Source organism: Lipotes vexillifer, unplaced genomic scaffold (genome assembly GCF_000442215.2).
Source record: "Lipotes vexillifer unplaced genomic scaffold, Lipotes_vexillifer_v1.1 scaffold663, whole genome shotgun sequence".
Taxonomy (NCBI): Eukaryota; Metazoa; Chordata; class Mammalia; order Artiodactyla; family Lipotidae; genus Lipotes; species Lipotes vexillifer.
Window position 1 is genome coordinate 281,902 of NW_006788963.1, and position 6,776 is coordinate 288,677.

At 37.3% G+C, this 6,776-nt stretch overlaps 1 protein-coding gene and 1 non-coding gene across 2 annotated transcripts in view; one reads left to right on the top strand and one right to left on the bottom strand.

Moving 5' to 3' along the window:
• The window catches only part of CDK6 (cyclin dependent kinase 6), a 219,279-nt gene that overhangs the window by 12,366 nt on the left and 200,137 nt on the right, over positions 1-6,776 (top strand). The window lies entirely within an intron of this gene.
• TRNAG-CCC (transfer RNA glycine (anticodon CCC)) lies at positions 3,617-3,689 on the bottom strand. Its single transcript has one exon. It is a non-coding gene; the product is annotated as a tRNA-Gly (tRNA).

Here is a 6,776-nt window from a genome sequence, read left to right on the forward strand (position 1 = left end):
GATCTTTCTATGTGCGTATTTATTTTATTTTTTTAAATTACTTCTTTCTCTATTTGTCCTGTTCTTTCTTTCTGAGTTTCTCCTGTTAGTCAGATGCTGTCTTTCAGTTGGGACCTCTAAGTCTCTTAAAGGTCAGTCTTACAGATTGACCTCTATGTCTCTCACCTTCTTTTCCTCTGTTTTCTAATTATTCTATTTTTTTTTTGATTTTGCTTTGCTCTATTCTAAAGAAATCTTCTATATTATTTTCTAAACATCCACTGACTTTACTTTTTTTGCAGTTATATTTTTAACCTCACACTATCTTTTTTGTTGTTGTTCTCTGCTTGTTTGTTTTTTTAAAAAAGCATCCATTTTATGGGTGTAATATGTTCTTGAATTGCTCTAAATTTTGGGAAAAAATTCTCCGTATTACCTCTGTTTTAGTCAGCATTTTGTTTCTAACTTTTTTGTTTTTCCTGTTGCTGGATTCCTTAAATGCCTGGTAATGTTTGGATATTCTTTTGTTTTTTTAAAAAATCAAGTTTATTGAGATATAATTTACATCAGTAAAAGACATCCATTTTTTAAAAATATTTATTTATTTATTTTTGGCTGCATTGGGTATTTGTTGCTCTGTGCGGGCTTTCTCTAGTTGCGGTGAGCGGGGGCTACTCTTTGTTGCGGTGCACTGGCTTCTCATTGTGGTGGCTTTTCTTTGTTGCGGAGCACGGGCTCTAGGCGCATGGGCTTCAGTAGTTGCAGCACGTGGGCTCAGTAGTTGTGGCTTGTGGACTCTAGAGCACAGGCTCAGTCGTTGTGGCACACGGGCTTAGTTGCTCCACGGCATGTGGGATCTTCCTGGACCAGGGCTCGAACCCGTGTCCCCTGCATTGGCAGGCGGATTCTTAACCACTGCGCCACCAAGGAAGTCCCAAAAGACATCCATCTTAAGAGTGTGTTTTTTTATGAGGTCTGACAAATTTATGCTCTCATATAAACCACCATCACAATCAAGATCTAAAACATTTCCATTACCCCAGAAGTTCCCTTAGGCCCCTTTGCAGTCAGTCTCCTCTACCCGGACCCCTGGCAACCACTAATCTTCTTTTTGTCATTATAGATTTTGTCCTTTCTAGAGTTTCATATACATGGTATCAAACAGTATTGCGTTCTTTTGTATCTGACTTTCACAGATATTTTTGAGATTCATTCATGTTGACTCTGTCAGTAGTACGTTCTTTCTCATTATATGGATTTGCCATAGTTTGTTTATCCATTCACCTGTTGATGGTTATTTGTGTTGCTTCCAGTTTGAGGCTATTATGAGTAACGCTGCTATGAACATTCATGTACAGATCTTTGTGTTGATATGACACATGCTTTCATTTCATTTGGGGAAATATCTAGAAGTGGTTTACTGGCTTGTATGGCAAATGTGTGTTTAATTTTCAAAGAAACTGCCCAACTTTTCCAAATTGGTTGTACCATTTTACATTTCCACCAGCAATATATGAAAGTTCCACTTGATTTTCATCCTACTCAAGACTTGGTATTGTCAGTCCTTTTAATTTTAACCATTCTATATTAGGTATGAACTGATACCACATTGTGGTTTTAATTTGCATTTACCTAATGACTAGTGTTGTTGAACATCTTTTCATTTGCTTATTGGCCATTCTCTTACCTTCTTTTGGGAAGTATCTATGCAAATATTTTGACCATTAAAAAAACTGGATTATCCTATTGAAATGTAAGAGTTATTAATGTATTCTGGAATAGTCTTTTGTCAGGTGTATGTATTGCAAATATTTTCTCCAGGTCTTTGGCTTGCCTTTTCATTTTCTTAATGGTGTCTCTCAAAGGGGAGATGTTAATTTTTCCAAAGTTTATCATTTTTTTCTTTGATGGTTTATGCTTTCTTTCTATCCTACCTTTGCTTACCCCAAAGGCACATAGATTTTTTCATGTTTTCTTCTAGAATTCTATAGTTTTGGCTTTTATGTCAAGTCTATGATGCATTCAAGTTAAATCTGTGTGTGGCTTGAGGTAAGAGTCAAGGTTCATCTTTTTCCTATATAGATATCCATCTGTTCTAGCACCATTTATTAAAAAGACTGTGCCTTCTCCATTTTGAATTACCTTGGCACCTTTGTCACAAATCAATTGACCATATAAATTTTGGTCTATTCGTGGATTCTCTGTTCTGTTCCATTGATTTATATATCTGTATTTTTGCCAATGCCATGATGTTTTGATTACTATAGTCTTACAGTAGGTCTTGAAATCAGGTAGCATAAGTTTTCCAACTGTTTTCTTCTTTTTGAAAATTGTTTTTGCAATTTTGCCTGCTGAAATTTTGCTAAGAATTTTTACATCTATGTTCATGAAGGATATTGTTCTATAATTTTCTTTTTTCATAATGTTTCAGGTTTTGGTTTGGAGGTAATGCTGGCCTCATAAAATGAGTTAATAAGTGTTTCCAGCTTCTCTGAAAGATTTCATGTAGCATTAGTATTATTTTCTTTTTACACAATTAATAGAATTTACCAGTGAAGTCATTTGCCTTATGGGAAGGTTATTCACTTCAGATTTTATTTCCTTAAGGGACATGGGCCCATGTAGATTGAATCACTTTTATAACTTGTGTTTTTCAGGGAATTCATATGTTTCATCTAGGTTTTTAGGTTTATTGGCATAAATTCTTTATCTTTAGTTTCTTATCTTTTTAATGTGTAGAATCTGTAGTGGTGTCCCCCTTTCATTTCTTTTTTTTTTTTTTAATTTTTGTTTTTGGCTGCATTGGGTCTTCATTGCTGCGTGTGGGTTTTCTCTAGTTGCAGCAAGCGGGGGCTACTCTTTGTTGTGGAGCATGGGCTGTAGGCACATGGGTTTTCTCTAGTTGAGGTGAGCGGGGGCTTCTCATTGCGGTGGCTTCTCTTGTTGCGGAGCACGGACCCTAGGCACACAGGCTGCAGTAGCTGTGGCACACAGGCTCAGTAGCTGTGGCTCACGGGCTCTAGAGCACAGGCTCAGTAGTTGTGGCACATGGGCTTAGTTGCCCTGTGGCATGTTGGATCTTCCTGGACCAGGGATTGAACCTGTGTCCCCTGCATTGGCAGATGGATTCTTAACAAGTGTGCCACCAGGGAAGTCCCTCCCCTACCTTTCATTTCTGATATTAATAATTTGTATTTTCTCCCTTTTTTTTTTTGGATAATACAGGTAGATTTTTGTCAGTTTTGTTGATGATGAACCAGCTTTTGGTTTCATTGATTTTCTTTATCATTTGTCTGGTGTCTATTCCACTGATATTTATTTACTTTTAGTTTTATTTCCTTTTCTTACTTACTTTGGGTTTAATTTGTTCTTATTTTTAGCTTCTTAAAATGGTAGCTTAGTTCATTGTTTTTACAATTTTCTTCTCTTCATTTTTCTTTTAATATTTATTTACTTATTTATTTTGGCTGCGCTGGGTCTTGGTCATGGCATGCAGGATCTTCATTGCGTCATGTGGGATCTTTTAGTTGCAGCATGCGGGCTTATAGTTGCAGCATGCAAGCTTCTTAGTTGTGGTATGTGGACTTCTTAGTTGCAGCAAGTGGACTCTTAGTTGGGGCATGCATGCAGGATCTAGTTCCCCGACCAGGGATCGAACCTGGGCCCCCTGCATTGGGAGTGCAGAGTCTTACCCACCAGACCACCAGGGAAGTTCGTCTTCTCTTCTAATATAAGCATTTATGTTGTTATATTTGCTTCCCACAAATGTTGACATATTGTGGTTCTATTTTCATGTGATTCAAAATACTTTAGCCCTATTTTGGTGATTTCTTCTTTGACCTGTGAGTTATTTAGATTTGTGTTTTTAAATTTCCAAAAATATACAGGATTTTTCAAATACCTTTCTGTCTAATTAAATTCTTTGGGATCGGAGAACAACTCTATATGATTTTACCTTTTTAAAATTTAAGACTTGTTTTGGTCCATATAGTCTATCTTGGCATTTGTTCAATTTGATTCTTTTGAAAGTATCTCCCATTTTCCTCTCATTATGTTCATGTTTTCCTGTAAGTCTTTGAGCATATTTATATTAGTTGCTCTAACGTCTTTGTCTGCTCTTGCATAATCTGTGTTACTTCTGGGTCTATTTCTATTGATTGATTTTTCTCCTGGTTATGGGCTACATTTTCCTATATGCATGCATATCTAATACTTTTTTATTGGATGCCAAGCATTATGAATATTACATTGTTGACTGCTTGATTTTGTTCCATTCTTTTAGAGAATGTTGAACTTTGTTCTGATGGGCAGTAAAGTTACTTGCAGTTCAGTTTGATCTTTCCAAGGCTTCTTTTTAGTTTTTGTAAAATGAGGAGGGGAACTACTATACGTTAGGCTTTACTTCACGGGTAGTTAAGGCCCACTACTAAGGTGGCATTACCCTTTTGTGGTCTCTCCTCTTTGGTTAGTGGGAACTAGAAAGATTTCTTGCCTTGTGTGAGCTCTAGGAATCATTCAGTTTACACCATCCTGGTAATTGTTCTTCCTCAGAAGCAGTGTTTCGCCTGGCTTCATGCAGGTCCACATGTGCAGGTTGATATTCAGGCAAGAACTCAATAGATCCCAGGTAGATTTCTGAAGCTCTTTTTCTGGGTAGCTTTTTCTTCAGTATTCTGTCTCACAAATTTTAGTCACCTTGGCTTCTTTGTCTTCTCAACTCTGATCTCTGCCTACTCAATTCAGACTATGGACCTCACAGGCTGTTCTTCCTCCCTGTGCCCGTGGTTTGGAAATTGCCTCCAAGCATAAAGCCAGGGCAGTCTAGGGCTCACCTCGTTTGTTTCTGTTGTCTCAGGGGTGCAACCTGTAGTCCAGTATCTGAAAACAGTTGTTTCATATGTTTGTCCAATTCCTAGTTGTTAATGGCAGGTGAATAAGTCTTAACCCTTTTGCTTTCTTACTGCCTTGTGTATCCATTAGTTTTTATAAAAACTGGGTAGGTGATATAGCTATTTTTGCCACATTCCCTAATTTGGAGGACAGTATAATCATCTGGAAAGGAACTATAAATGTAGAAAGAACATCATCTCTTTCTTCCGTTACCTGTTGCACCTGGCTGTCTAAATTCATTATCATTCTAAATTTTCATGCTGTTAATATTCCATCCCTAAAACCAACAGCTGGTATAAACCCATACACGTGGAATGACTAATTTGACATCATACTGGGAATGTTAACCAGTTGATTTTTCTTAAGAGAAAAAAACTGAAAAAATAAACTCACTATGAATTAGTTCTTTGCAGGAATTTCCCATGTCTTGATGATTTAAAAGAATAAATTTTGCATGTAAATGAATTATTACAAGCTTAATTGAAGCTTGTTGGATACTCAAGATTACTCACTGTAGTGTGTTTTTGATGGAGACAGGAAGTGAAAAAGCAAGGTCTATGAGATTTTTGTGTGTGTGAAGTCGTTTAATGTTTCTCATTGAAGCTTTGGTCAGTAGGGTAAATGACTCAAGGTATCTGTTGCTGCTTAGCTGTTTTTAAGGGGGAATTTCCCCCATGTTCCTCCCCTCCCCAAGATAACTAATTATATGCTGGAAGTTTCAAGACATTGTTCACAGTTTGTGAAGTCAGCATATTTCTGGAAGCTCACTGTGAATGTAATTCTTAGCTGTACTAATGCTTTTGTTTCTCCATCCCTGCAGCCAGCACTGTACTGTAAGGACACAATTCTATCGCTATTTTTTTTCCCCTCACATTTGATGTGGTAGTTTGCATACAGCTGCAGAGTAGACAGTTACCTTTGAAAGGAACATTTGGCTGCTCTAATTTGATTAAAGAAAACCACCTCAATCATTTCTAGACTGAGAACGTTTTCATTTTAACTTGGCAGTAGGAGTTGGGAATGTACTCACTGCGCTTAGATATGTGGGAGAGCAGTCAGGGAACAAAACCAACTGCTCAAATGAAGAAAGCTTTGGTGCAAATTTTTTTTTTTTTTTAAGGCAAGCAGTGTTATATAGGGTTGATTCTCTTTTGGTCCCAAATTTTCTACAACCATGGTTTTCACCTCCGTCTCCTTTTCACAGATATTTACTTAGGAATTCCAATAAACTGATTCTGGCAGGGGTAAATTACTATCCTAACATGATTTGAAGGACTTTGAAGACCTTGAAAATTATCCCATTTTTATATAGAAATAAAACCCCAAATCATAAATGACTGTGAATTGAATGTGCTTTCTCTGCCACTGTCGGGAATGGCCAAAAAAGTTTTTAGACCATAGGTATGCAGACCAAGGTTGAGAATTTAGTTGTAGCTTGCATAGAAGAAAATTTCTCCCTTTCAGAAGCCTGCAGCCCCAGTGCTAGGCAGTTATCTCACATGTGCATCCTTCGATTCTGAGATGGAAGATCTGATCACCCAGTTAGTGTGACAGCTGAAAATATATTCTGCTGATTGTGGGTTGGCATCAACTTCATAGATATTATTGAGAATGATTGAGCAGGGGCTTAGTCTCTGTCGGGTAAACCATGAACAAATTCACGAAGCACAGTTCAGTAATTTAATGTATGGTATTCTTGGGAAAGGTACTGTGTGGGCATCTTAAACTTGAAAGTTTGAGTGTGAAATATTAAATGGGCATTTGGAGACACAATGACATTATTATTTATTGAACAGTCCATGCCCACAGTGCCCGTGTCTTGAAGCTGCTATCTGATATGATGTCTGCCTGGGACTTGTTATCTGAAAGAAAACTAGGCAGACCTGATAGATTCCTGCTTGACTTAA